Source organism: Chiloscyllium plagiosum, unplaced genomic scaffold (genome assembly GCF_037043375.1).
Source record: "Chiloscyllium plagiosum isolate Xiang-an unplaced genomic scaffold, Cpla_swu_hap1 HiC_scaffold_27, whole genome shotgun sequence".
Lineage (NCBI taxonomy): Eukaryota > Metazoa > Chordata > Chondrichthyes > Orectolobiformes > Hemiscylliidae > Chiloscyllium > Chiloscyllium plagiosum.
In genome coordinates this window covers 18,164,847-18,188,321 of record NW_028270165.1, presented here as the reverse complement: position 1 = coordinate 18,188,321, position 23,475 = coordinate 18,164,847, and the positions used below count along the sequence as shown (strand labels likewise).

At 47.4% G+C, this 23,475-nt stretch overlaps 1 protein-coding gene and 2 non-coding genes across 3 annotated transcripts in view; 2 read left to right on the top strand and 1 right to left on the bottom strand.

Moving 5' to 3' along the window:
- Positions 1 to 23,475, top strand: part of LOC148143305 (uncharacterized) — a 46,429-nt gene that overhangs the window by 6,468 nt on the left and 16,486 nt on the right. The window lies entirely within an intron of this gene.
- On the bottom strand, positions 14,303 to 14,374 carry trnaw-cca (transfer RNA tryptophan (anticodon CCA)). Its single transcript has one exon. It is a non-coding gene; the product is annotated as a tRNA-Trp (tRNA).
- Positions 18,354 to 18,443, top strand: trnap-cgg (transfer RNA proline (anticodon CGG)). Its single transcript is given in 2 exon segments — positions 18,354 to 18,389; positions 18,408 to 18,443. It is a non-coding gene; the product is annotated as a tRNA-Pro (tRNA).

Genomic DNA, 23,475 nt, shown 5'->3' with positions numbered 1-23,475 from the left:
ACCTGCCATGTAGCTTCTTGAGGAACAACCAGACATGAAATGGTTAACATCCCCAGGAAGCTGGGAGCAAATTGAGACATCAAGGCATTAACACAGACACACTTCAGTCAAACACTTCAGCTCCCAGTAAGGGCAAAACATCCTTGAAAGCTGCTCTGAAAGTCGAGTCTTCACAATCACACTTTTGCTTTCACCGAAGACAATTAGAGTCATACAGCACGAAAATAGACCCTTCAGCTCAATTCGTTCGTGCCGAGCAGATATCCTAAATTAATCTAGTCTCATTTGCCTGCATGTGGCCCATATCCCTCTAAACTCTTCTTATTCATATACCTATCCAGATGTCTTTTAAACGTCATTGTACCAACCTCCACCACTTCCTCTCGCAGCTCATTCCATGCATGTCCCTCAGGTCCCTTCAAAATCATTCCCAACTCATCTCAAACATATGCCCTCTAGCTTTGGACTCCCACACGCTGGGGAAAAGACCTTGGGTATTCACCCAATCCATGCCCTTTATGAATATCTATTGGGTTACCCCTCAACCTCTGATGATCCATCAGGTCACGCTTCAGCCTCTCATGCTCCAGGGAAACCATCCCTGTGGCTCAAATCCTCCAACTCTGGCAACAGCCTTGTAAATCATTTCCAACTCTTTTCAAAGTTTCACAACATCTTTCCTATAAGCAGGGAGACCAGAACTGAATGCAGTATTCCAAAAGCGACCTAACCAATGTCCTGTACAGCTGCACCATGACTTCCCAACTCCTATACTCAATGCTTTAACCAATAAAGGAAAGCACACCAAACACTTTCTTCACTATCGTATCTTCCTGAGGCTCTGCTTTCAAGGAACTATGAACCTGCACTCCAAGGTCTCTTTGTTCAGCAACACTCCCCTTAACTATACCAGTCCTGTCTGGATTGCTTGACCAAAATTCTCTCAATTAAACCCGACCTCCCACTCCTCGGCACATCAGCCCATCTGATCAATTCTATTTTATATCAGACTTTTTTTCCTCACTCATTCCCAAACAGCTGAAAATCTCCATCTCACACACTCCCTCCATTCTCACTTTGCTGAACCTAATCCTGCTGTACATCATCCTGAAGGGTCTGGTTCGTGCTGTTTAACAGGCCCACACTTGTGGGGGATCTATTTGAAACATACAGAATACTGAGCGGCCTGGACAGAATGCATATTGGGAAGATGTTTCCATTGGGAGGAGAGACTAGGCCCCGAGGGCACAGCCTTAGAGTAAAGGGAAGACCTTTCGAACGGATCGAAGGAGGAACCTCTTCAGTCAGACAGCGGCGAATCTATGGAATTCATTGCCACAGAAGGCTGTGGAGGACAAGTCACTGAAGATATTTAAGAGTGAGATAGATCGGTTCTTGATTATCAAGGGGATTGAGCGTTACAGGGAGAAAGTGGAAGAATGGGGTTGCGAAACTCATCAGCCATGATGAAATGGTGGAGCAGAGCTGATGGGCAGAATGGCATAATTTCTGCTCCTATGTCTTGTGGTCTGTTGGTGCCCTGGACACAGAGGGTGTGAATTAGGAGCAGGAGTAGGCCATTTGGTCTTTCAAGCCTGAACCAGCATTGAACAGATCACAGCTGGATATGAATCTATGTCCATCTAGGTGAATAGGCTGAGGCGTTTTCACTGGAAGAAAGTGAGGGCTGCAGATGCTGGAAATCGTCTGGCACGCGGCAGGCACCTTCGAGCCTGATGTCAAAGACCTCCACTGCTGTCGTGTAATATGCTGTTTCGCAGACGTATGGAGGCTGTGTCAATATAAACTTATTTCTAAATTCCCACATTCTGTTGGTCGAACTGTGATTTCACACTGAATCACAACATGTGTCACAGCGCAGACGGAGGCCATGCGGCCCACCTACGCTCTGCTGGTTCTGCACTTTAGTAAACGTGTGTCTCTATTCGTTTCATTCTCTCGCCTTCTCAGCGTCAATCTGCACATCTGAACGTGACCACCGAATTCCCTTTTGTGTCCATTGAATCTTCCTCTTTGTCAATGTCAGACATGGACTTACTGAACCTAACCATTCCCTGTAACGAAAACGTTCTTCCTAATGTCACTTTTACTTCTTTTCCTCGTGACTTTAAAATTCTGCCGAATCGTTGTGGATCCTTTCAGGTGTGGGAGCATTTTCACAATATTATTTCCTGTTTCTAGGTCCCTCATGACTTGGAAAAGTTCGGTTCTCCGAGGAGAGCTGTCCTAATTTTCCAAACTAACCTGATTGATGACATTCCTCAAACACCGCACCACTCAGGTCAACCTGTTGAACACTATCTCCAGCCATTTCACTTCCCTGTTTTCTGCATCATTCGTACTCCAGACAGCCCAATCTCGTTTCACGAAGGATGTTTTTTGAGAAACTTAATCAGGCAATTTTGCACAAGTCAAGTTAAAAAACGTGGGCTCGTCCAGGATTTGAACCCGGGATCTCTCGCAACTGTAAAGGACCCGAAGCGAGAATCATACGCCGAGACCAACGAGCCAGAGAGCTGGCAGGCTGCTGGCGCCCCACCCCGCTTGCGCGACCTGAGACTTGCTCAGTGTGAAATACATTTGAGATTGCTCTGAGAATTGCAAGCGGCAAAGAGTTTCCCGAACAGCTGCTTCTCATTCAGTCTCTCTGCTGCTGTTTGCCCCGTCCCCAGGAACCGGGCTCTCTCCACTGGCAGATTATTCAACCATTTTGTTTCGAAATGTTTCTCTGACACCCGAGTGGCCAGTGACAAGCATTGCCCTCCTCAACATAGGATCCAGAGAACAGGAGAAGACCACGCAAACCTCCACGAGTGTATCAACTCGACTGTGCACATTGGGCCAGTATATCACTGGGAAATATTTATGTCCAAGTTTTTTTCGGCAGCAGATGAGAAGGCGAGGTGCAGAACAGAGCGCTGTTATACCGGAAAGCTGCTAAAGACGACATTGAGTGAATAGGAGAGAATGCTTTCTCAGCTGGGTTATGGTCCCAACACGCACCCGTTGTGCCAGGGGTTCCACCTCGGTTCCACTCTTCCTTCACTCGCAACACCCCACACCCACCTCCCATAGTGCCAAGGCACTTTCCCCTGCAACCGCCGAATGTGTAACACCTGCCCATTTACCTGCTCCCTCCTGAATATCCAAGGGCTCAAACATACCTGCCAGGTGAAGCAGCACTTTTGCCACAACCTAGTCCACTGCATTCGCTGCTCACAGTGTCATTTCCCCAATGTAGCATGAAGCATAAACTGGGTGACTGCTTCGCAGAACATCTCGGTTCTGCCCGCAGGAAAAAGGCCCTGACCTTGCGGTTGCCTGCCACTTTAACACATCACCCTGTGCCCTGGCCAACATCTCTGTCTCAGGCTTGCAGCAGTGTTCTCGCTCCAGATGAAAGAACAACACCTCATTTTCCACTTGGAGACCTTACAGCCCTCCGGTCTTCAATATCGAGTTCCATAACTTTAGGGCCTGAACTCCCCCATGTCCTTGACCCCTACCACACAAACGACTCCTTGTTATCACCTCGTCTGCTATGACACACTACGTATTGTTAGCCGCTAACAGTCTCCATTAACAGTTATTCGCCCTCTCACGCGGATCGTTATTCACTCCTACGTCCTTCCTATTGTTCTCTCTCTGAGCTGGCGGCAAACACAGCAATGTACATCGGAGACTCTGAGCCAGCTGAAACTTGCTCAGTGTGAAGTACATTCCACATTGCTCCAACAATTGCAAGCAGCAAAGCGTTTCCAGAACATCTGCTTGTCATTCTGTCCCCGGGGCGCTGCTATTTGTCTCATCCCCAGGAACTGGACTACCTCCACTGGTGGATAATTAAACCATTTCATTTCTACTTGCACGTTGTTCTGGGGGGTGGGACGGGGTGTAGGGTGGGGGGCGGGTAGAGTCCATTCGCTCTTCTGCTCTCTCTCTCTCTCTCTCTCTGAAACCCTTGGGGTGAGAGGTGTCAGTTACATTAATGCGGGGAACATGAACAACTTTGATTGTGAACTTTGTCCAAGAGTCTGTTATCGGAGAGATAGAAAGATGCTGTGCTGGCAGGACAGAAAGAAATGGACACCGAGGACTCTTCGCCCAGGTAAATTCACATTGTTGTGCAGCCTTCTTGGTGTTCAGAAATCGTCTTCACGCAGCAATCTTACGGAACGTCTATTGCAAAGTGGGCATCGCTTTCTTTGCTGCGACCGCGCAGCAGTTAACCATCTGAGCCCCAAGTGTCCTAAATGAATAGAATCCGAAAGAAACCTTCACTCACTGAGAGTCATTCCCAGGGCCTTGATCTATGGGACTGCAGGCAATCCAACACGGAAGGGACGGTTAGAAATGAACCAGTTTTGCCCCCTCAGCCTCTCTGTCCCAGAGACAGGCAGAGGGACGGCATAAACACGTAGCATCATTCTCGCGCAGACAGAAGCCATTCAGCCCATCGAGTCCACGGCGACTGTCTGTCACTTGCCTCTCCCTGAGGTTATTCACAATCGGTGGTTTCCGTCCTAATCGTGGGGGAATGTGTCTGAGTCGTAATGCGATTCCTGACATGCTGACCAAGTTATCATTCACTTCCGAACCGGCATGGAGAATTACTGCAGGAAATGGACAAAAACGTAAGGTACGTGTTTCAACTTTATCAGCTCATTGACATCTCAGAAAAGTGGTTTTACAATTCACTTCAGAGGAACTCGACGGAGAACAGGAGAAGACCACTCAGACCTCCTGAAGCGAGTCACTTCGCCTTCGTGAATTTGGCGAGTCTATCAGCATGATACATATCACTCAGACACTCGAAGTTTTCGGGAGCAGATGCTAAGGCAAGATATAGTACAGAGGCTCACGACACAGGAAAGCTGCTCAAGGAGAGTTTGAGCAATAACAATAGAGGATGGTCTCGAGCTATGGGCCTCTGGGTTGTGGGGCCCGCACGCTATCGTTGCGTCACTCTGTGTTTCGCATGCCAAGCGTTTTCTCAGAACCCTTCAGCTTTTCGACAGGCATCTGGCATGCACGTTCCAGACACATATCAAAGATCTCCACTGCTGTTATGTAATATACTGCTACGCAGAGGTGTGGAGGCTGTGTTAATATGAACCTTCTGTTGGTCGAACATGACCACCGAATTCAATTTTGTGTCCATTGAATCTGCCTCTTTGTCACTGTCAGACAGGGATTTACTGACCCTAACCATTCATTGTACGAAAACGTTCTTCCGAATGTCGCTTTTACTTCTTTTCCTCATGAATTTAAAACGCTGCCGAATCGTTCTCGATCCTTTCAGGCGTGGGAACTCTTTCACTACATTATTTCCAATTTCTCGTCCCCTCATGACTTGGAAAACTTGCCACGCCGGATTTCAAACTTCTGTTCTCCGAGGAGAGCTGTCCCAATTTTCCAAACTACCTTCATGGCTGACCTTCCTCAAACACGGGACCACTCACGTCAACCTGTTCAACGCTATCTCCAATCATTTCACTTCCCCGCTTCCTGCCCCATTCGTACTCCAGGGAGCCCAGCCTCGTTTAACGAAGGTGCTTTTTGAGAAGTTTAATCCGGCATGTTTGCACAAGTCAAGAAAGCCAGGATCTCTCGCAAGTCTGCCCGTTAGAAGACCCAATGCGAGAATCATACCCCTAGACCAACGAGCCACAGGCCGCTGGCTCCAGCACCTCCTGAACCAGCTGAGACTTGCTCAGTGTGAAATACATTCGCCATTGTTCTTAGAATTGCAAGCAGCAAAAGAGTTTCCAGAACAGTGCTTCTCATTCTGTCTCCCTGCTCATTTTGTTCATTTTCAAATGAACAAATCCAGCAGGTCTAGTCCATCTGTGGAGAGAAAGGAGAGATAATGTTTTGAGTCCAACGATCCGTCTTCGGAACTGATGGAATGAGTGGGCGGGTAAAGACCGTGGAAGAAGGTGGACAGGTTCTAAAATGATTGAACTCGGCGTTGGGTCCTGAAGGCAACGCGGTCTCTCAGGAGAAAATGAGGTTCCGCTCTTACAGCTTGCGCTGTGCCTTGTGGGAGCACTGCAGCAAATCAGAGACTGAAATGGTGTCATGGGAACACAGTGGGAGGTTGAAGTGACAGGAAACTGGAAACTGACGGTTTATGGGAGAAAGGACACAGAACGGGGGATGTTCTACAAAAGTGTACAGAAAAGCCACACCCCCAGACCAGACCCTGAACTACAACCATCAAAACACAGACAAGAGAAGCTGCATTAGGACGCTGTTCAAAAGGGCTACAACACACTGCAGCACTGCCGACCTGTGAAAGGAAGAAGAACACGTCTACAGAGGCTTCACCAGGAACGGATATGCCCGCAACTTCATCCACAAGGGCCGAGCAGACAAACAACGGGACAAGGATCTGCCAGACCCAACACACTCACCACTTTACCTTATATAATAAACCTCACAGAACTTACAGCCAGACATCTCCGACCACTCGGATTCATGACAGCCCATAAACTGACAGCCACGCTCAGACAACAACTCACCAGAACAAAAGACTCAACTATATCATGTGGAAAACAAATATAGTTTACAAGATTCCATGCAAAGGCTGCACGAAAACTAAACAGTACAGGACAAACAGGCAATCTGTCACCATGAACAACATCTACCCATTAAACACTGTCTCTGGTACCCACACAAACACAGATGATAAGGACGATAAAATCGACTGAGACAGCACAACGGTCATAGTACATCTAAACAGAGGTCAGCCAGAGAAATTCAACAAACACGGCACTCATCCAGGGACTCCACCAATAAATACATTGACACATGCCAATCACTGCAACGAACAACCAGAACCGTCAAACAAAAGCAGCAGAAACAGAACCAAATACATTCCAGAAGACACAGTACAGCAGCGCTTCACAGGAGGCTCCAACGCACTGAAGATGTCACCTAGACAGAGGATGTAACGCCTGCAAATCAACTTCCCAACTCGGCGAGCTACGACAATCGGCAGCCGAGCTACAAAGCTTTCCGCAAATCTTGAACGGAAGTGTAATTCCGATCAAAATTTGAGAGCATCCTGTTTATGTCATTCAGTTCCTGCAAGCAAAAACTTTGTTGTGGTTCTGTTCGCCGAGCTGGGAATTTGTGTTGCAGACGTTTCGTCCCCTGTCTAGGTGACATCCTTAGTGCTTGGGAGCCTCCTGTGAAGCGCTTCTGTGATCTTTCCTCCGGCATTTATAGTGGTTTGTACCTGCCGCTTCCGGTTGTCAGTTCCAGCTGCCCGCTGCAGTGGCCGGTATATTGGGTCCAGGTCGATGTGCTTGTTGATAGAATCTGTGGATGAGTGCCACGCCTCTAGGAATTCCATGGCTTTTCTCTGTTTTGGCTTGTCCTGTAATAGTAGTGTTGTCCCAGTCAAACTCATGTTGCTTGTCATCTGAGAGAGACCCGGGTTCAAATCGCCGTTTCGGACGTGAATGACAAGACGATCCGCATGTCAGAAACCGCATCCCGGGAACAGAATGACAAGCAGATGTTCTGGAAATTTTTTGCTGCTTGCAATTCTTGGAGCAAAGTGGAATGTATTTCACACTGAGCAAGTTTCAGCAGGCTCAGAATCTCCAGTGTACATTGCTCTCTTTCCCGCCAGCTCAAAGAGAGAACAATAGGAGGGATAAAGGAGTGAATAACGATTCGTGTGGGAGGGTGAATAACTGTTAGTGGCTAACAATAAGTAGTGTGTCGTAGCAGACTATGTGATAACAAGGGCTCCTATGTATGTGGTAGGGGTCAAGGACATGGGGGATTTCAGGCCATAAAGTCATGCAACTCGACCTTGAAGACTGGACGGCTGTTGGGTTTTGAAGTGGAATATGAGGCGTTGTTCTTCCATTTGGAGCTGAGCTTTGCTGGAGCACTGCTGCAAGCCTGAGACAGAGATGTTGGCCAGGGAACAGGGTGGCGTGTTAAAGTGGCAGTAAAGCAGAAGCCCAGGGACTTTATTTTCGGGCATGGTGGCACAGTGATTAGCAGTGCTGCCTCACAGCGCCAGAAACCCGGGTTCAATTCCCGCCTCAGATGACTGTGTGGAGTTTGCAGGTTCTCCCCGTGTCTGCGTGGGTTTCCTCCGGGTGCTCCGGTTTCCTCCCACAGTCCAAAGTCCGACAGGCCAGGTGAATTGGCCATGCTAATTTTCCCGTAGTGTTAGGTAAGGGGTACATTGAGGGGTATGGGTGGGTTGCGCTTCGGCGGGTCGGTGTGGGCTTGTTGGGGCCGAAGGGCCTGCTTCCACACTGTAATCTAATCGAGAACCGATATGTTCTGCGAAGCAGTCACCCAGTTTATACTTCATGCTCCGTTGGGGAAACGACACTGAGTAGCGAATGCAGTAGACTAGGTTGCGGCAAATGTGCAGGTAAAGTGCTGCTTCACCTGGAAGGTATGTTCGAGCCTGGAAGGATATTCAGGAGGGAGCGGGTAAATTGTGCTTCTGAGTGAAGTCACGGTTCGTCAAAACAGAATGTGGCAATTTAGACAGAGTTAATATTTGCTTGTAGGCGATATGTCTGCCAGTGCGTGATGGGAGCATAACCCAGAAGGGAAACCATCTTTCCTATTCACTCAATGTCGTCTTTAGCAGCTTTTCCGTATAACGGCGCACTGTTGTGCACCTCGCCTTCTCATCTGCTTCCCAAAAAACTTCGACGTAAATATTTCACATTGATGCACAGGCCCAATGTGCACAGTTGAGATGACACACTCGTGGAGGTCTGCGGGGTCTTCTCCTGTTCTCTGTACTCTATGTTGAGGAGGGCAATGCTTGTCACTGGTCACTCCGGTGTCAGAGAAAAGTTGAGAAAGAAAACGGTTTAATTTTCTGCCAGTAGAGAGGGTCCGGTTCCTGGGGGCGGGCAAACGGCAGCAGAGAGACAGAATGAGAAGCAGCTGTTCATAGAGTCACAGAGATGTACAGCGTGGAAACAGACCCTTCGGTCCAACCCATCCATGCCGATCAGATATCCCACCCCAATCTAGTCCCAACTGCCAGCACTCGGCCCACATACCTCCAAACCCTTCCTATTCATATATTCATCCAATTGCCTCTTAAATGTTGCAATTGTACCAGCCTCCGCCACTTTCTCTGGCAGCTCATTCCATGCACGCACCATCCTTTGCGTGAAAACGTTGCCGCTTAGGTCTCTTTTATATCTTTCCCCTCTCACCCTAAATCTATGCCCTCTAGTTCTTGACTCCCCGACCCCAGGGAAAAGACTTTGCTTATTTATCCTATCCATGCCCCTCATAATTTTGTAAACCTCCATCAAGTCACCCTTCAGCCTCCGACGTTCCAGAGAAAACAGCTCCAGCCTGTTCAATGTCAACTATACTTCACTCTGAGCAAGACTCAGCTGGTTCAAGAGGTAGAGTGGGGGCGCAGGCAGCCCGGCGGTGTGACTCGTTGGTTTAGCGGTATGATTCTCACTTTGGGTCTGCGTCGACGCACACGTGCGAGAGATCCCGGACGAGCCCGCGTTTCGTGACTTGTGCAAAAGTGCCCGATTAATTTTCTCAAAAAGCATCTTCGTTAAACGAGGTTGGGCTCCTTGGAGTACCAATGGGACAGAAAGCAGCGAAGTAAAATGATTGGCGATACCGTTGAATAGGTTGACGTGAGTGGTGCGGTGTTTGAGGGCTGTCAGCGATGAGGGTCGATAGGAAATTTGGGACAGCTCTCTTCGGAGAACAGAAGTTTCAAATCTGGCCCGATTGAAGCTTTCCAAGTCATGCGACGTCGAGACAGAGAAAGTAATGTAGTCAAAATGCTCCCACGCCTGAAAGGATCGGCAACGATTCGGCAGAGTTTTAAAGTCATGGGGAAAAGAACCCAAAGTGACATTAGGGAGAACGCTTTCGTACAGGGAGTGGTGGTTGGGGTCAGTAAATCCCTAACTGACACTGACAAAGAGGCAGATTCATTAGACGCAAACGGGAATTCGGTGGTCATGTTTAAAGTAACAATGTGCAGAATTACATGGAGAAGGCAAGAGAATGATACGAATAGAGACCCACGTTTACTTACTGTGTCAACCCAGCAGAGCGAAGGTGGGCCGCATGGCGTCTATTCAGAGTGAAATCACAGTTCGACCAACAGAATGTGGGAAGTTAGAAAAAGTTTGTATTTACACAGCCTCCATACGTCTGCGCAACACTATATCAGACGACAGCAGTGGAGATCTTTGACATCAGTCTCGAACTTCCTGAAGAAGGGCTTATGCCCGAAACGTCGATTCTGCTGTTCCCTGGATGCTGCCTGACCTGCTGTGCTTTTCCAGCAACACATTTTCAGCTCTGATCTCCAGCATCTGCAGACCTCACTTTCTCATCAGTCTCGAACGTGCATGCCAGGCGCCAGACGAAAGTCTGAAGGGACCTGTGGAATAGGGCGCTGTGCGTAAGAGCAGAGTGGCGCAGCGGGAGTGCGCTGGGCCCATAACCCAGAGGTCGATGGCTCGAAATCATCCTCTGCTATTGTTCAGTGTCTTCTACAGCAACTTTCCTTTGTGATAGCACTCTGCTCAGCATCTTGCCTTTCAAACGACTGTCTGAATGCCCCGGATCATCCCGAAACTCACACTGTTCAAGTAACTTGGTTTTCGAAGTCTGAGTGGTCTTCTCCTGTTTTTCGTCGGCTTCCTACGAACTGAATCGCAAACCCACTTCTCTGAGATGCCAGTGAGCTGAGACGCATACCTTGTGATTTCGTGCCTTGCCTGCCGTAATTCGCCACGCCGGTTCGTACGTGAATGACAAGACGATCAGCATGTCAGAAACGGTATCACCATTCAGACACAGCCCCTTAGTATTCGGACAGATATCACTGATTGTGAATCACCTCAGAGAGAGACAAGTGGCAGCGAGTCGCCGTGGACACGATGGGCTGGACCGCCTCTGTCGGCGGGAGAACGATGGTACGTGTTTATGCCGTCCCACTGCCTGTCTATGGGACAGAGAGGCTGAGGGAGCGACAATGGTTCATTTAACCGTCCCTTCCGTGTTGGACTGCCTGCAGTCCCGCAGCTCAGTGCCGTGGGGATGACTCTCAGTGAGTGAAGGTTTCACTCGGATTCTCTTCATCTGGGGCACTTAGGCTCAGATGTTAACTGCTGCGCGGTCGCAGCGATGAAAGCGATGCCCACTTTGCGAAAGATTTTCTGTAAGATTGCTGCGTGAAGACGAATTCTGAACACCAAGCAGACTGCACAACAATGTACTCATATGAATCTACTTGAGGGAAGAGTCCTCGGTGTCCATTTCTCTCTGCTCCGCCAGCACAGCATCTTTCTATCTCTCCAATAACAGAAGTTTGGAGGAAATTCACAATCAAAGTTACTCACTTCCCACTCATTAGATTACTTACAGTGTGGAAACAGGCCCTTCGGCCCAACAAGTCCATACCGACCCGCCGAAGCCCAACTCACCCATACCCCTACATTTACCCCTTACCTAACACTACGGGGAATTTAGCATGGTCAATTCACCTGACCTGCACATCTTTGGACTGTGGGAGGAAACCGGAGCACCCGGAGGAAACCCACGCAGACACGGGGAGAACCTGCAAACTCCACACAGTCAGTCACCTGAGGCGGGAATTTAACCCGGGTCTCTGTGAGGCAGCAGTGCTAACCACTGTGCCACCGTGCCGCCCACAAAGTGTAAGTGATACCTCTCACCCCAAGGGATTGGGAGTTAAAAAGCAGAAGAGCGAATGGACTCTTCCCTCCCTCCAGAAAAGCGGACAAGTAGAAACAAATTGGTTTAATTATCCGACAGTGGAGATAGACCAGTTCCTGGGGATGAGACAAACATCAGCGCCCCTGGGACAGAATGACAAGCAGATGTTCTGGAAACAATTTGCTGCTTGCAATTCTTGGAGCAATGTGGAATGTATTTCACACTGAGCAAGTTTCAGCTGGCTCAGAGTCTCTAGTGTACATTACTCTCTGAGTTTATATTTGCACATCGGCGACATGTCTGCACAACAGCACATGACACTACAGCAGTGAAGATCTTTTGACGTCATTCTCGAACATGCAAGTCACACGCCAGATGAAAAGCTGAATATTTCTCTGGAAAAGCTACCGTGCAATGCAGGAGAATGGCACAGCGAGTGCATGATGGGATCATAACCCAGAAGCGAAACCATTTTCTCCTACTCACTTAATGTCTTTCGTAGCTTTCCCGTATAACGGCGCTCTGTTCTTTTCCTTGCCATGTCATTTGTTTCCCAAAACAAATCTGGGTATCTGAGCTCAATATATCACATCGATACACAAGTCAAATTTACACAGTTGCGCTGGCACCCTTGTGGAGCTCTGAGTTGTCTTGTCCTGTTCTCTGACGGTGTGTCCTGATCTCGTGTGAAACCTCTTCTCTCAGATGGCAATGAACCGGTGAAGTTGAAACACATGACTTGCTGTTTTAGTCCATTGCCCGCAGTAAAGAAACCAACGGTGTAACAAAAGACTTCCTGCAGGATTGTTGTGTTAAGACAAATTCTGAACACCAAGCAGGCTGCACAAAAATGCACTGATATCAATTTACCTGAGGGAAGAGTCTCCGGTGTCCATTTCTCTCTGTCCCGACAGCACAGCATCTTTCTATCTCTCCATTAACAGGACCTTTGGAACACGTTCAAAGTTGCCCATTTCCTCCGCATGACTGTAACTGTCATGCGGAGGACTGTAACTCCGCAGGGAGACAGATTGAGAAGCAGATGTTCTTGAAACTCTTCCCTACTTGCAATTCTGGGAGCAATGCACAATGGATTTCATACTGAGCAAATCTCAGCTGCTTCCGGAGGTGGCTCGTTAGTCTGGGATCTGATTCTAGCTTTGGGTCTTCGAGCATATGCAGCCGTGTGAGAATTCCCGGGTTCCAATCCCAGGCGAACCATCATTCCTTAAATTGACCTGAGCAAAAATACCTGATGAATTTTCTCAAAAAGTCGCTTCGTTAAATAAGATCGGACTGCCTGAATTAGGGACGGCGCAGAGCTGCCATTGCAGCGAACACGGCGAAGGGAAACACTTGTTCAAAGTGAAAACAAGTATTGCAGATTTTTCGCCCGCGCAATCCGAGTCTGAATGAATCCTCCACCTGTATTACGCTCAATTCTGAGGGTGACACTTCAGGAAGCGGGGAAGTGAAGTGATTGCAGACGGCGCTGAACAGGTTAATGTGAATGGTACCGTCCTGAGGAATGTCAGCAATGAAGGGAGATTGGAAAGTTTGGGGCAGCTCTCTTTGGTGAACAGAGGGCGGAAAGCTGGTCTGATTGAAGTTTTCCACGTCATGAGGGTTTTAGACAGAGGAAATAATGCAGTGCAAATGCTCCCAGGCCTGAAAGGATCGAGAATAATTTGGCAGAGATTTAAAGTCATCAGGAAAATAAGTAAAAGTGACATTAGGAAGAACGTTTTCGCACAGGGAGTGGGGTCAGTAAGTCGCTGTCTGACAGTGACAAAGAGGCAGATTCAATGGACACAAATGGGAATTCGGTGGGGCATGTTCAATGTAACAATGTGCAGATTTACAGGGAGAAAGGCGACAGAATGAGACACTTATTTACATATTGTGTTGAGCCTGGTGAAGGTGAAACACATCAGTTGCGGTGTGTCCCATGCGCAGGAGGCCCTGCAGTAATTCCCCACGCTGTTTCGCACAGCAGCATCCTCTCTGTGAATTACTCTTGGCAAAAAAAATCGATTGAACCAAATCAGTGTCCGCCACTGGATTTTACTGACACCGTTTATAAAATTCAGGCTCACCGTTAATGTGGAGAGAGGCCATCAGACTAGAGTTTCCGCTCCTTCTGTTGAATAAAGATAATTTTAACTGTGTCCAGTGAGAGGAAAGGATTTGCAGTTGGTGAGAAACATTTCTATCTGAACTCGCTAACACTCTCCTGATAGATTGAAACATAAAGCTGGGAGTCTCTGAATTATGTTGTAAAAATATCGGTATTACGTTATTCACACCGCGCTGTCACCAACTGATTGAAGCGGCTGCCCAGAGGGAGGCGGCTGTGTTTAAATCCCGTGATGAACTGGGGGAGCTGAGCATTTACTCAAACAATGGGCACACCACCTCCCTGACACAGTGTTCACAAATCAAACAGACAGCAAAGCTTCACGTGTGATCGAAAATTTCCGCAAAGAAGATTTGGCTCAACAGATATCCGGAGTGAAGTACTCCTTTCTTGATTTGAAATGGAGGAAGTTGACGTCAGTGAGCCTGACGTGATTCGAACACGCAACCTTCTGATCTGGAGTCAGACGCGCTACCGTTGCGCCACAAGCTCACGCATAGCCCGCAACCTCTATTCATGCTTAAGGGAAGTGATCGCACTGCAATGATTTTACGTTATGAGTAACAACGGAGATCAACAGTTCATGGGTGTTCTTCTCTGCCCCCTCTCCTTCTGTCTCCCGAAGTAATTTCAAAATCTACCTCAATAAAAAGGTGAAAGAACTGTGGATGCTGTATATCTAAAACAAAAAACAGGAGTAGCCGGTGACCCTTCCACAGAACTGATGGTGATTGGGAAAACGTTGGTTTATATGCAGGAGATATTTTGGGAAAACGTTGGTTTATATGGGAGGAAGGCGGACGCAGTTAATGATAGATCAGGACAGAGCCCAAAGCGAGGGCAGAACTGTGGACAGGAAAGGAAGTTGATAACGATCTGCGTGGGAGGGTGAATGGAGACTGTTCGTGGCAAAGAAGAGGTAGTGTGTAATGACAGACTATGTGATAACAAGGCTTGGTTGTGTGGAAGGGACGAGGATACTATGGAGTTCAGGCCCGAGACTGATATTGATATTGGGACCAGAGGGATGTATGCTCCCCAAGTGTAATATTCGGTGCTCTTCGTTCTGCTGGTGCTGAGCTTCGCTGGAACACTACAGCAAACCTGAGACAGAGATGTTGGCCAGGGAACAGGGTGGGGTGTCGAATTGGCAGGCAACTGGAAGCTCAGGGTCTTTTTTGCAGGCAGAACGTAGATGTTCTGTGCAGCAGTCACCCAGTTTATGCTTCGTTTTCCCCAATGTAGATGAGACCACATTATGAGCAGCAACTGCAGTCGACTGGGTTGTGGGAAGTGCAGGTCAAGTGCTGCTTCACCTGGAAGGTAAGTTTGGACCCTTGGATAGAGAGGAGGGAGCAGGTAAATGGGCTGGTGTCACACATTCGGCAGTTGCAGGGGAAAGTGCCGTTGGACTATTGGGGTGGGAATGGGGTTAGGCTTGGTGGGAATGAAGGAAGAGTGGACCCAAGGTATAACTCCTGCCCATTTTCCTATCTGCCAAATAGAGGAATTTGTTAAGTGTGTACAAGGACATTTTCTAATTCACAATGTGGATGTACATACTGGCGAGGGTGCAAAACCTAAGGGTAAACCATAATTCTATTAACTTTAGAACAGTGATTGAAAATAATGTATCAGATCTAAAAGTTGAGGTTCTAAATTGGAGACAGACTCAGGTATTAGGCAAAATTTTTCAAAAGCTGATTGGGGGCAGATGTTCGCAGGTTAAAGGACTGCTGGAAAATGGGAAGCCTTCAAATATGAGATAACAAGAGTTCAGGCACAGTATATTCCTGATTCGGAGATGCCGGTGTTGGACTGGGGAGTACAAAGTTAAAAAATCACACCACACCAGGTTATAGTCCAACAGGTTTACGTGGAAGCACACTAGCTTTCTGAGCGACGCTCCTTCATCTGAGTATATTCCTGTTCGGGTGAAAGGAAAGGCTGGTAGCTTGGGGAATGCTAGATGACTAGAGAAAATGAGATTTTGGTTAAGATAAAGAAGGATGTATATATCAGGTATCGGCAGAGAGATCGAGTGAATCCTTAGAGTATAAAGGCAGTACGAGCATACTTAAGAGGGAAATCATGAGGGCAAAAAAGGGAACATGAGATAGCTTTGACAAATAGTCATGGATAACCCAAAGGATTTTTATAAATACGTTAAGGACAAAAGGATAACAAGGGAGAGAATAGGGCCCGTCAAAGATCAGCAAGGCGGCCTTTGTGGAGCTGCAGTAGAATGGGGGGGCGGGGCGGGGGGCGGGCGAGATACTGAACGGATATCGTGCATCAGTGTTTACTGTGGAGAAGGGCATGGAAGATCTAGAATGTGAGAAAGTAGATGGTGACATGTTGAAAAAATGCCCATATTTCAGATGAGAAATTGCTGGATATCTTGATATGCAGAAAAGTGGATAAATCCCAAGGACCTGATCAGGAGTACCCTAGAACTCTGTGGGAAACTCGGGAAGTGATTGCTGGGCCTCTTACTGAGATATTTGTATCATCAATAGTCACAGGCGAGGTGCCGGAAGGCTAGAGGGTGGCTAACGTGGTGCCTCTATTTAAGAACGGTGGTAAGGAAAAGCCAGGGAACTATAGACCAGTGAACCTGACATCCGCGATGGGCAAGGTTTTGGAGAGAATCCTAAGAGACAGGATTTACATGTATTTGGAAAGGCAAGAATTGATTAGGGATAGTCAGCATGGCTTTATGCTTGGGAAATCATGTCTCATGAACATGATTGGGTTTTTTGAAGAAGTAACAAAGTGGATTGATGAGGGCAGAGCGATGGACGTGATCTATATGGACTTCAGGAAGGCGGTCATCAAGGTTCCTCATGGGAGACTGGTGAGCAAGGTTTAATCTCATGGCATGCAGGGACAACTAGCCATTTGGATACAAACTGGCTAGAAGGCAGAAGACAGAGGGTGGTGATGGAGGTTGGTTTTCAGACTGAAGGCCTGTGACCAATGGTGTGTCACAAGGATTGATGCTGGGCCCGCTACTTTTTGTCATTTATATAAATGATTTGTATGTAAACGGAGGAGGTATAGTTAGCAAGTTTGTAGATGACACCAAAATTGGAGGTGTAGTGGACAGTAAAGAAGGTTACCTCAGATCACAACAGAACCTTGATCAGATGGGCCAATGGGCTGAGGAATGGCAGTTGGAGGTTAATGCAGATAAATATGAGGTGCTGCATTTTGGAAAATCAAATCAGAGCAGGACTTTTACACTTAATGGTAAGTTCCTTGGAAGTGTTGCTGAACAAAGAGACCTTGGAGTTCAGGTTGATAGTTCCTTAAAAGTAGAGACGCAGGCAGATTGGATAGTAAAGAAGGCTTTTGGTGTGCTTTCCTTTGTTGGTCAGAGCATCGAGGATAGATGTTGGGAGCTCATGTTGCCACTGTACAGAACATTGGTCAGGCCACGTTTGGAATATTGCATGTAATTTTGGTCTGCTTCCTATCGGAAAGATGTTGTGAAACTAGAAAAGGTGTAGAAAAGAGTTACAGGGATGTTGCCAGGGTTGGAGGTTGGAGGGTAGGAAGGTTTTATGGGGATTTGGGCCAAGTGCTGGCAAATGGGACTAGATTAGGTTAGGATATCTGGGCTGCATGGATGAGTTGCACCGAAGGGTCTGTTTCCGTGCTGTACATCTGTGTCACTCTGTGAGACTCCATGGGATTCTCTGCCCAAGAGAGCAGTTGAGACAGCTTCATGAAGTTTATTGAAGACGCAGTTGGATGGGTGTTTGCATGGTAGGGGAATTAAGGGTAGTCGGGATAGTCCAGGTTGGTGGAGCTGTGATCTTAATGAATGACGGAGCAGGCTTGACCAAATGCTCTACTCCTGCTTCTGTTACTTTGAATCTGTAACACTGCATTTCCCGCGGCCGGAGTTTTCCCAAGGCACAAAGGAGGTTTTCTATAGTATAGTTAAACCCCTTGCTTTGCTTGAACTCAATCTGCATGGACTTGGAGGAGAATGGGATTTGCAAAGTGCCCTCCCCTCCACACGTGCCTCATCTGCAGGACAGCTGTCCGGCCCGCCCTCCATTGTTGACGTCACAATGCGGATGCAGCCCTGTCAGTTTCAGAGTGAAACTCCCTCCCTCTGGGCAACATCTGGGAGCCAAGCAATGTCTCCCCCTTTCCATATACCATCCTCCAGCAGCGAGGGGGAAGGGGAGGTCGGGGTGGGTGAAACACTGTTCACTTGTAGCAACTGGAGTGAATCCTGGGAGGGAGCAGACACTCCAAAGGTGCTCAAACACTTTCTATCTCTCTTAAAGCTATTTTCCTTGTGTGTTCCCTCAGTTTGGCACGTATACAGTTGCACCCTAGAAAAGGATTGGTCCTTTCCTCATGTTCACAACTAAAAGGTTAGATTCTCAAGGAACTGAGCAGCAGTTAAGGGATTGGCACATTGCTCAAAAAATGTAGGCCGCCTGTGGCCTGTGGCTCGTTGGTCTAGCGGTATGATTCTCGCTTCGGGTTTTCTGATACGTGGGGTTGCGAGAGATCCCGGGTTCAAATCCCGCACGAGCCCTTGTTTCTTATACTGCCTTGTGCAAAAACGGCTAGTCAATACTCTCAAAAAGCAGCTTCATCAAACGAGATCCAACTGCCTGAATTAGGAATGAGGCAGAGCTCCCGTTACAATGAACGCGGCAAGGGCAGCACTTATTCAAAGCGAAAACGCGTTTTACTTCACACAGAGGGTGGTGGGCGTTTGGAACGCGTTGCCAGCAGAGGTGGTAGAGGCAGGCACGGTCGATACATTAAAGATGCGTCTGGATAAATGCATGAGTGGGTGGGGAGTAGAGGGATACAGATGCTAAGGAATTGACCGACAGGTTTAGACAGTACATTTGGATCGCCTCAGGCTTGAAGGGCCTGTTCCTGGGCTGTAAACTTTCTTTGTTCTATATGGTGTATATCTGATGTTGTTGGCTGTTGTAAAAGTTTCTGTTGTAATTATTATTCACCTTCTAATGTAGTAATGGAGTTACGTCCTTTTTTTGTCATAATTTTTTATTTAATAGGTCAGCAGGAAGTCATTCAGCAATTTTACTGCCTTTCTTTTCTCAAGCAGCCTTAACATTTCATTTTCATATCCTTGATTCAGCTCCATTTCCAGCATCTTTGTAGGCAGTTTGTTCCATGTTATTGTCACTGAAATGAAGTTTTCCTCCTTGCACAGCTAAGCCGATCTGGCAGCATGAGGGTTTTCAGGTTTCTGTGGCCTGGATAATATGTGATCAGCAGACATCTCGCAGTCTGCAGGAAGCGCCACCAATGTAATGTTCATTAACTGTACTGACAGTGATCACTTATTTTGTGATTTTTCTTTGCAGGAAGACGTGCAGAAAGAAATCTTATAGCAAATTATACATCAACTTCTGACAGAGCCACTTGATTCATTGGGACTTGAATATCAGCAGCCATTCCAATCAAGAAGGCATGTTTGCTTTTGTTTGTTTGTTTGAGAGATTTTGGACAGTCCTGTGGCAGGAAGAATACTGAGACACCGAGTGAGGGAGATTCAGTGCGCTGACTGTGAAAAGTGCTTCAAACCATTTACTCAGCTTGGAGGAATCAAAGTCTCACCCCTCAAGGTGGGAAAAGCTATGTACCTGTTCTGATTGTAATTTCAATCCCAGAGCAACACAAGGAAAGTTCTCTCCAAAGGGGAAACATTGGAAATGTGGGGTCTTTGAGAAAGGATTCCCTTCCCCATCCCTGCTGGAAACCCACAGACGGATTCACACCGGGAGAGACCATTCACCTGCTCAGTGTGTAGGAAAGGCTTCAGTCGGATCAGCCATCACCAGACGCATGAGTGAATCCACAAGGGAGAGAAGCCATTCACGTGCCCCATGTGCGGGAGGGGTTTCACTCAGTCAGCTGCACTGCTGACCCACCAGCGGGTCCACCCTGGAGAGAGGCCATTCACCTGCTGTAAGTGCCGGAAGGGATTCACCTGCTCCTCCCACCTGCGGAGGCACCAGTGAGTTCACGCGCCATCACAGGGGGGTTGAAGGAGCGATGGCCGAGTGCCAAGTGCTTATGCACGAAACGTCGATTCTCCTGCTCCTTGGATGCTGCCTGACCTGCTTTGCTTTTCCAACACCACACTCTAGACTCTGATCTCCAGCATCTGCATTTTTCACTTTCTCCTCGAGGGCAAGGTTGGACTTGTCTTTTATTCACTCATTCACTCCTTACAGCCTGTCATTTGTTGTGGCCTAACTGCACAAACATCAATGCAAGTTTCAGAAAGATTTGTGCAGCTTTTTTTTTGAAAAAAATAACATTTTTCCCGACTTTAACGAAGTTTCTGAATATATGGTTTTAGTTATTCTCAATTTTAAAAATCAGCTATTTCTCACATGCCGTGTCTCCCAGGTAAAGTCATCACCATCCATTCTCTCTCTCCCCTGAGAAAGACTTCATACAGCGATCAAAGAGGGCTGAGGCACGAGAAAGGACGATTGTTGGGGGCGTGTGTTGGGGGGTCGCTGGTGGTTGTGGAGAAGGGAGGGAAATGGACAGGGGAACAGGCTGGGGTTCAGATGGTTGGGGGAGAATAGAGGGTGCGGTGTGAGGAGAGAGAATGGGCAGGGGGCAGTGGATGGGGAGAAAATGGACAGGGGGGCAAAATGTGAAGAGAGAGACAGCACAAATGCCACCTTCTCCAGGACTCGTGTCAGTGTCCCATGAACTGGAACCCACTCCTCCCACACTTCTCAAAAGACGCGTGGTTCAGGCAGTGGAACCATATCATCCCTACAGGCCATTCACACCGACCTTCCAAACAGCATCCCACTTAGACTCACTCGATTACGCTACAGCCCTGCAGTTCCCCATGGCTATTTCCTGACGAAGGGTTTTGCCCGAAACGTCGAGTCTCCTGCTCCTCGGATGCTCCCTGACCTGCTGTGCTTTTCCAGCTCCACACTCTCGACCCTAATCTCCAGCATTTGCAGTCCTCACTTTCGCCCAGTAAGGGGTGAATGTTCTATTCCTAGTCTTTTTGATCTTTTAAAATCTTTCCCCCACACCCTAAACCTTTGCTCTCTAGTTTTGGAATACCTCTACCCTGGGGAAAAGACAGAAACGTTGAGCAGCCAAACAAAATGCAAAAGAAATAAAATGTCGAGGCACAGGGGGAAAAAATCGGCAAAATAAAATAGCTTCGGCATTTTTCTCTCGTATTCGCATTTGGACGCTGTCATGATCGGGAGGTGCCCGTGTTGGACTAAGGTGTACGAAGTTAAAAATCACACAACACCAGGTTACAGTCCAATAGGCTTGTTTGGAAGCACTAGCTTTCGGAGCGCTGCTACTTCATCAGGTGGTTGTGGAATATAAGATCGTAAGATCATAAATTCTGTGTCTTACGATGTTATACTCTACAATCAGCTGATGAAGGAGCAGGGCTCCGAAAGCTAGTTCTCCAAATAAGTCTGTTGGACTATCACCTGGTGCTTTGTGATTTTTAACTTTAAAATTTGAAACAAATTCCTGCACACTGAGCATGCTCCGCGGTGTCAGCAAGTACTGCGCATGATCGCCAGTGTCAGCAAAGCACTGCGCATACTCTTGGGAGAGCGCGAGCTCCTTTCCATGGAGCAGTGGAGAACCTTGGAGGACCGGAAGGAGTCTGGTCCTCCTGCCAATCAGAGCCGGTCATTGTGGAAATGCGGAGGTTGGACCGTGAGCTCTGAAGCTGCTGCTACTTTTTTCTCTCTGCATAAGGTTAAACTTCACCCCAGACTGTAACTTCCTTCCTCTGTCTAACATTTGTAAGTACAACAGTGTTTTTCTCATCACGTTTTCATTCTGGGGTTCAAGAGTGAACCGAAGGAGGGGCCAGACTCTGGAAAAGTTGATCCAGGTCTGTGTGTCAACTTGCAAACACATGGCAAATGCAGTACCACAATGTGAAGTTATAGCCTTTGCAGTGTAAAAAATATAGCAGAAAGGAGGTGCATTGTTTAAATGGTGATATGTTGAGATGTGGCGAAAGTGAGATGCTGGAGATCAGAGTTGAATATTGTGGCGCTGGAAAACCACAGTCGGTCAGGCAGCAACTGAGGAGGAGGAGAGTCGACGTTTCGGGCACGAGCCCTTCATCAGGAGTGATGTGTGGATAGACAAAGGGGCCTCAGTGTCCTTCTACACCAGTCACTGCCAGTTGTCAGAAAGTGCAGCAAGCAATGAGCAAAGCAAGTGGTATATCAGCAAGAGGAATTGAGTTCAGAAGTGGGGATGTCTTCCTGCAGTTAGGTCGATTATTGAATGTATTCAAGGCTGAGTTCATGTGACTTTGAAGAACAAATAAGTTATGGGAGAATGCAAGAAAATGGTTTTAAGACCAGTACAGAACAGTTACAGAGTCATACAGCACAGAAACAGACCATTCAGTTGAACTAGTCCATGCTGGCGGTGTTCTGAAACTAAACTGGTCCCACCTGCGAATGATTGACATATATCCCTCCGAACCTTTCTTATTCATGGACTTATCCAAATGTCTTTTAAACATTGTAACTGTACCTGCATCCAGCAACTCCTCTGGACATTGATTGCTCAAACGAACTACTCTTTATCTTTAAAAAAAGGTGCCCCTCATGTCTTTTTAAAATATTTCTTTCTTCACCTTCAAAATTTGCTCCCTAATCTTGAACCACCCACACTAGGGAAAGAATACCTGCTGTTCACCTCATCCATACCCCTCATGATTTTATAATCCTCTCTAAGGTCACCTCTCAACCTCTGATGCTCCAGTGAAAAAAGTCCTAGCCTATCCATCTAGATGCAGGTATATTTATATCCAGTTATGAACTGTTCAATACTGGCGAAAGCTGGAAAGACAAATGACGTATTCCTGCTTCCAATTCTCTCAGTGTGTCCAGGACAGCAAGAGACCATACGACATAGGCGCAGAAATTAAGCTATTTAGTCCATCAGATCTGCTCCACCATTCAATCACGGCTTATACATTTCTCGACCCCATTTTGAAATATAGATTTTGGAAAGGCAGATCATGGCAGGATCTACACATTTGATGGGGAGTGTTGTTGAATAAACATACCATGGAGTGCTGGTTCATAGTGGAGTCGCAGGTAGACAGGGTAGCAAAGAAGGTGTTTGGTATATTTGCTTTAATAGGTCAGTGCATTTCAATACAGATATTGGGAGGTCATGTTGCGGCTGTACAGGACATTGATACGGCCACTTTTGGAATACTGTATTCGGTTCTGGTTTCCCTGCTACAGGAAAAGTGTTACGAACCTTTGTAAGGATTTGGAAAAGATTTACAAGGCTATTGCCAGAGTTGGAGGGTTTGATCTATATGGAAAGGCTGAATAGGCTGGGCTGTTTTCTCTGGATCATTGGGGGCTGAGGGTTGACTTTATAGAAGTTCATAAGGAGCATGGATAGGGTGAATAGCGAAACGTTTTCCCCAGAGTAGGGGAGACCAAAACTAGAGGTCATAGGTCTGAGGTGAGAGGGGAAATATTTAAAAGGAACTTTGCAGGCACCTTTCTCACGCAGAGGGTGTTGTGTGCATAGAA